Below are 7,270 nucleotides of genomic sequence, written 5' to 3'. Positions count from 1 at the left end.
GCTGCTTACGCCCACGATCAAAAGCTGATGATACATTTCTTTCAAGAAAGTTTAAGCGGAGCGTCTATTGACTGGTACATGCAACTAGAGAAGTCTTCTGTCCGAAGCTGGAATGATTTGGCCAACACCTTCTTAAAGCATTACAAGTACAACCTGGACATGGCACCCGATCGGATGCAATTACAAAACATGTCACATAAGAAGGATGAATCATTCAAGGAGTATGCCCAAAGGTGGAGGGAAATGGCTTCTCGAGTCCAACCTCCCCTAATGGACAAAGAACTGGTGGACATATTTATGAGCACTTTGCAAGGACCATACTACGACAAGATGGTCGGAAGCATATCTTCAGGGTTCTCGGACTTGGTAGTCATTGGTGAGAGAATTGAAGATGGAATCAAAAATGGGAAGATACAAGGGGCACCCTCAGGTTCCTATCACACAAAGAAGTCATATGACGGAAAAAGGGAACCCAACACTGTCGGAGCGATCTTGGTTAATCAAACACCAACACTACAACAGAAGGATCAGCAAAAACAACAGGGTGGCCAACGCCCCTGGAGGTCCAAGCCAAAACGATCATTCACCCCATTGCACATGCCGCTGTCTCAAGCTCTACAACATTTGCTCAGTCAGAACTTGGTAACTCTGCTGCCTCCATACTCAGCTCCGGCTAACCCCGCTCCCGGGTACAAGCATCATGCTAGGTGCGCTTATCATTCAGATAGTCCTGGTCATGACACAGAGGATTGTGGCCCCTTGAAGCACAAGATCCAAGATTTGATTGAAGAAGGGCTCATTGAGTTCGAAGATCCTAGCAAGTCTAACACCATAGGTGGCTAGAAGGAGGATTTCTTAGATCATTAGTTTTGTTTCCATTTGCAATTTCTTTCCGTTTGTTTAAACATTAGTCTTAGGACATATGCTATGTACTTTTCAAAAAAATCATTAATGCATTGCTTACGTTTGTCTTGATTCATTCCTAGTGTTCTCACTATATTTAAAACTGTGTTTTTACTTGGTTTTCTCCTTTGTGATATTCAACTCTCGTTAAGGTTGTACACCTTTTGAGGGAGAATGACGAAAACGATACCACAATTTCATACACTACGCTTTCGAACAGACCGTGTTGACGATGTACAGGCATTTGTTCAATCCCTAAAACAACGGAGATATAAGGATGTTAATCCCTCGTCAACCCCTTTGAGCCCAAAGAAGTAGGAGTTTTCCTTCATACAAAATAAAACCCTTAACATATAACCTGGGGGTAGGGTAGCTGCTCAGTTAACTTAATTATTCCAAACTGTTCCTTTGAACATAACCACCGATGGTTCTCCGTCATGATTAAGCCTGGCAGTCAATATCCGCAAAGGAAAAAAAGAGAAAGCAATGCAAAAGCCTGCTGAGTCAAAACCTATTAAGGAGACTTAGGCAACATTGGGGCATCCCGCTGACTGCAGTTTTAAAACAAACAGTTCAGGCAAAAGTTAGGGATAACAAAGTCGAAAAAAGGTTACTATGTACCTTCGACAAAAGGAAAAAAATTGCAAAAAAGGAGAATGACTGCCTTTGCAGATAAACCTTTGGTTTTTGAACCATCATAAATGCCAATGTCACAATTCCCAAATTCTTTTGGAGACTAAACGCATAGCTAACTGAGCATAGGACTGGAGAACATCACGAAGATTGGGATGGGTACAAATAAACTTTGAGCCACTATCCTTTGTTTTTTAAACCGTGAACCAGGCCACGTTGCAACCCTTAAAAGTCCTAACTGAAGCATGGTTAGTTCGGAAGCATATCGTTACTAAAGGTATCCCGACTCCTTAAGGTCTACTATAACTCTTGAGTTGATATCACTTTCTTACCAAAAAAAAAAAAAAAAAACTTCGTTTTACTCAAAAATGTTTTTTTTCAAGACAGACGTATGCATTTGCACTTCATTATAAAGTACACTTGTCTATATAGATTTAAATGTTAACATCAGGGAGAAGTTGCATGGGGCATGGTTAATGTCTAAAAATCCTACTGACTGACGAAGTAGCTTTTAAAAGCTTGTCAAAAGAAGAAGCATCTCTCACACATGACTGAGATAGCTGAAATGCACACGGGGCATAACTCGTCATTATCCCATTTATATGGGGCAATCAAATCAAGATTCATAAAATCTCTCAAGGACGCTGAACAGCCCATGGGGCAAGTCCAGTACCTGGGGGCATGTTGCAAAGGTCACTCAGTATCAGATGTTGTCAATATCACTTTCACATCCTTTCCAGGAACCTTTACAGGATATTTCTCAATTTGTCCATATAGTCTTCTTTAAGACATTTTCAAATACTTTTTACCCTTTCTAGGAGCCTTTTTCAGACAGTCTTTTAAAAGACCCACCTTCTTATCCTTTCTATTTTCAAACCCTTTCAGACAGTCTTCTCTAAGATATAGTCATTTCCAAGAACCTTTTCTAGGTAGTCTTCTGTAAGACATCTCTTAACTTTTTCAGTTAGTCTTTTAAGACATATTCAAACTTCTCTTACGCTTCCAAAAAAAAAACCTTGTCAAACTTTATTTAAAGTACAGAGTCTTTTCTAAGACAGTTCACCATTCTTTCTAGAGTAATCTTCTTCAAGATGTTTTCCCTGAGTTTTGTTCAAAACCTCGCGTTCCTAACAATAGTCTTAATCCTCTATAGGAATATTTCCGACCCTTTACACAACACATCCCTTTGAGCTTTGTTTAAAGCTCAGTCTTATTTAAGACAAGTTCACGTTTCTTTCCAAAGACCTTTCCAGGTAATCTCAAAAAAAATCATCATCATCTCATTCTGGGTACCCAGCAAATCACTATCCGTCAGGCGCGACCAAAACGCATGACTCAGCATCTGCTTCATATTCAAATCAACACCTAGCATCAAGGAGACCTCTAAACTGGTCTAATCAAAGACGGTCATTCCTGATAAAGACCCTTAGATGGGGAAACCACGTTCAGAGGGTTTTCCTAGAGCAGGGGCATACAATCCAGAATCCTATTGACTGGGGGGCATATTTTTCAAGAATTCAAACCCTGGGGCAATGCATATCAGGCAAGACATGGTGAAATTCGAGTTCCCTCGAAAGGTCCCTCCTTCAGATTAAGGGGCACGTCTCCCAAAATTTCCAATATTCGGGAAGTCACATTGGCATCATACAAAAAGCATTGTTGCATATTTGATATTCTCACGCCTGTACCATTCACATCCCGCAGTGTGGGATAGGCATACATGCATAATTCTCATTGAGAATCTCATTACATGACACATGCATCATGACATTGCATAAAACTAACGCTACCTTTTCAGGTCACTTCACTTCAAAAAGATGTCATCATCAAATTATCACGCAAACATGATCGTATCAACGATTCAATCTTAACAGATACAATTCCAATACTTCATTCCAAGTCTTTCTTCAAAGGCAATCCAGAAGCAATCAAACAGTTTCTTACCTTTCCAGGTAGTCTTGTCCAAGATAACTATCCTAACCTTCCCAAGCAGTCTTGTTTAAGACATATCCCAAACCTTTCTAGGTAATTCCGTTTAAAACGCTCGCATCCTTTATAGGAATCTTTTTAGATGGTTTTGTTTAAAACGTTTCATATCCTCTATAGGAATCTTTTTAGATAGTTTTGTTTAAAACGTTTCATATCCTTTATAGGAATCTTTTTAGATAGTTTTGTTTAAAACGTTTCATATCCTTTATAGGAATCTTTTTAGATGGTTTTGTTTAAAACGTTTCATATCCTTTATAGGAATCTTTTTAGATATTTTGTTTAAAAACGTTTCATATCCTTTATAGGAATCTTTTTAGATGGTTTTGTTTAAAACATTTCATATCCTCTATAGGAATCTTTTTAGATAGTTTTGTTTAAAATGTTTCATATCCTTTATAGGAATCTTTTTAGATAGTTTTGTTTAAAACGTTTCGCATCCTTTATAGGAATCTTTTTAGATGGTTTTGTTTAAAACGTTTCATATCCTCTATAGGAATCTTTTTAGATATTTTGTTTAAAAACATTTCATATCCTTTATAGGAATCTTTTTAGATAGTTTTGTTTAAGACTCATCATTCCCTTTATAAGAACCTCTTTAGGTAGTTTTTGCAAAACATTTTCAGCCTCTTCAGATAGTCTTCTTCAGGACAGATTTTCATATCCATTCCAGAAACCTCTTCAGGTAGTCTTATGCAAGACATTACTTCTTCTCTCCTCAAATACAATCAAATGATCAAGGTCAGAAAAGCATTTGCTTTAGACAAGTATCCTGCCAGACAAATGGGTGGCATCTATAAGCTCATCTCCCACAGAGCTATTTCCCAACGCAAGCAAATTTCAGGGTATTTCAGTGTCCAATCAGCTTCTACCTCTTCAGGTTCAAGAAGATTGAACAGGGGCAGCTGTCATACCCCAAAATTTGCCCTCCATGTTCCATTCACAATGATTCAGAATTCAAGATTCAATGCCAAAGCTTTGCTCAAACAATCCCCAAGATCCACAGTCAACTGATTCAAACCTGAAGGTCAATTGCAATCAAAGCAGGATTCAAATTAGGATCATTGGTCAAACATCAAGTATAGAGGAGTATAACCATCATTTGATCAAGAATGATCATGATTCCATTAATAGAAACTCAGAGATGAACAAATACAAAAAGGTTCAAATTAGGGTTTCTTAGGAGAAAGTCAACCCAACTTTGACTGGGCATAACTTTCACATGGAACATCAAAAATTCCTCACTCAAAGCCTATTTTGAAGTAAATTGGATTCTCTACAACTTTGTCTCTCACAAGCCAGGGCTAGAAATGATTCGTTTGAGAGATACAATGCAAAAGATTACAGGTCATTTTCAGGCATCCTCCAAAAGCAGTTTTTTCCCAAAGAGGATATGATCAAGATAAAAGCTCCAAATGAAAAATATATTCCAAAGTGGCTTGTAGAGGACCTCTTGAGGTTTCCAAAAAGTCTTAGAACTCCCTCATAGCTTAAAAATTGAGTGAAATATGATTGATCAAAGTCGGGTGATTTTTGAAGGCAAAATGTGAAAAAAGAAGGTTCAAATTGAGAAACTTTGCAAATGGGCCTATGGTTTTTTTGATGCAATCTTGGTCCACAAGTCATTAGCATGCCCAAAATCATTTGCCACGAAATTTAGCATTATATTTGATTTAATATGATTTTTTATTTCATTTTAATGATTTAAATTAAGATAAAAATCAAATATTATGGTAAAGGAGATATTTTGATTGATTCCAATCAATATTTATGACTAAATGCAATATAATTGCGTGACATATTAATTGGGAAAAGATTGGCACAAGTTGGGACCAAAATAGAAGGTTTTGAATCAAAAATAAAATCAAATTTCCAAGATTGGCAAGATTTGATTCAAGAGGTTTTTGGACTGTTTTGTTTAACCTAATACAGGCTTATAAGTATCTGAGGATAGGCACACGAATAAGGGTTCAGAAATTGGGAGAAAGAGGCACATTCAAGAACACAAAAATCTTCATAAAACTCAAAATCGGTTTGGTAGAATTGGGGCATCTCAAGGAGTTTTAAAGATTGCAAAAGTTTCCCCAAGAGTTTCTGAACGTGTGAGGATCATCACGCTGCAACAACAACCCCAGATCAATCTCCGTTTAGCCAAGGTAAGTTTCTCTGAAACTTGGCTCGAATAGGGTAATTCACGCATTTTTATGTGATTCTGATTGCATATTATATTTTGTTGGTGTGTTGCGAACGTGTATGTGATTTTAATTGAAATTCTGGGCGTGTTTAAGGTGGTTCACCATCGTAGGCCGTTAGGGTTCTTGAAGGTTTGCAATTGGGGCTTTTTGCTAGGCATAAAATTAGACCAAATCGATTACATAGCCGAGTTCGTACGATTCAGACGAGCAAGGGGAGGGTATCGCGAAATATTTATACGTATCCAGGTGGTAATCGCTATTTTTCAGGCATACATGCTACGAAATAATTCGCAGCAGATTCGTAGCAAAACTTCTTAGGAAGTTGCAGGTTCTCTTGGGACGATGATGATGTGTCATCATGGCGTTGGCTGGTTTGAAAGTCCGCGCGCATTTTTATATGGCTTTTACTTGTTTTTTTTATATATGTTGATTGCGTTTTCTTGAACGAATGAATGAAGTAGCAGAGACGGTAAGGGGCGCGTGCGTTTAGGCTTAGGGTCCAGGGTTCGATCCCTGGCCCTTTTCTTGTTTTTTCTTCAATTTGTCCCCTTGATCCCATGCGCACACAACCTTATGGCACACCATGCTCCATCAAGATCTCACCCTCAACCCTCCACCAAGCCAGATCCAGCAGCCCAGATTTAAACCCATACCATGTACTACACAAAGCTGCCACATTGAATCAAAACTCTATTAATTAAAATATTTTTAATTAATTTATATGTTTTAGTTAAATTCTTTTTAAATATTCATTCATATAATAATAATTTATTTTTATAAATAAATTAATATATGATACTAATATTTAAGATGACAATTTATTGTTTGTTCCGATTAAATCGATTAATCGTGATGGTCAATAATAATTTTAATTAAAATTCTATTTAATTAAAATACAATTCAATTATATTCGATTAAATGGTTGCAACTATCTTATTAGTTGTTATGATTAATCTTTTTTCTAAACTTCAAATTTGTTATTCTTTTTAATCGAATCAATCGATTGCGAGGGGTAACAATGCAAATCAATTTATAATTATTAAAAAATATCATAATTCGTTATCAGTAATAATCAAATCAATTGATTAAAATTGGTAACGATACAACTTTCAATCTGTTAACTATGGCGATCGAATCTATTGATCGTTGCGGTTAATAGTGCCATATCAAATCAGGGTTGTACGCCCAAATCTAAAACACACTAAACCACAACACTACGGATTTTCATCCTTTTCAATCAGGCAATTCAAAATGCCTTTCAAATCACAAACTACGATAGGCCATTCAAAAAGCCTTCAAACCATTCAAACTCTAATTCTAAGGCGTACAACCCTTCCCCGAACTACGTTGACTCTGATTCTCCATAAGGAGATACGTAGGCACTTGGCAACAAGGCGAGTCCCCCTCCCTAAAATCTCAATTTTCCCCTATTCAATTCCTTAGCCATAAACCTTTATCTTTGAATGTTATCCTTTAGGAAAGGGTTGAGGGTGCCTAACACCTTCCCTCGACCTGAATATAGTATCTTACCCTGATCTCTATACTGCGTAGGG

This window comes from Vicia villosa, linkage group LG7, assembly GCF_029867415.1.
Source record: "Vicia villosa cultivar HV-30 ecotype Madison, WI linkage group LG7, Vvil1.0, whole genome shotgun sequence".
Classification (NCBI taxonomy): Eukaryota; Viridiplantae; Streptophyta; class Magnoliopsida; order Fabales; family Fabaceae; genus Vicia; species Vicia villosa.
This window is presented reverse-complemented; position numbering follows the sequence as displayed.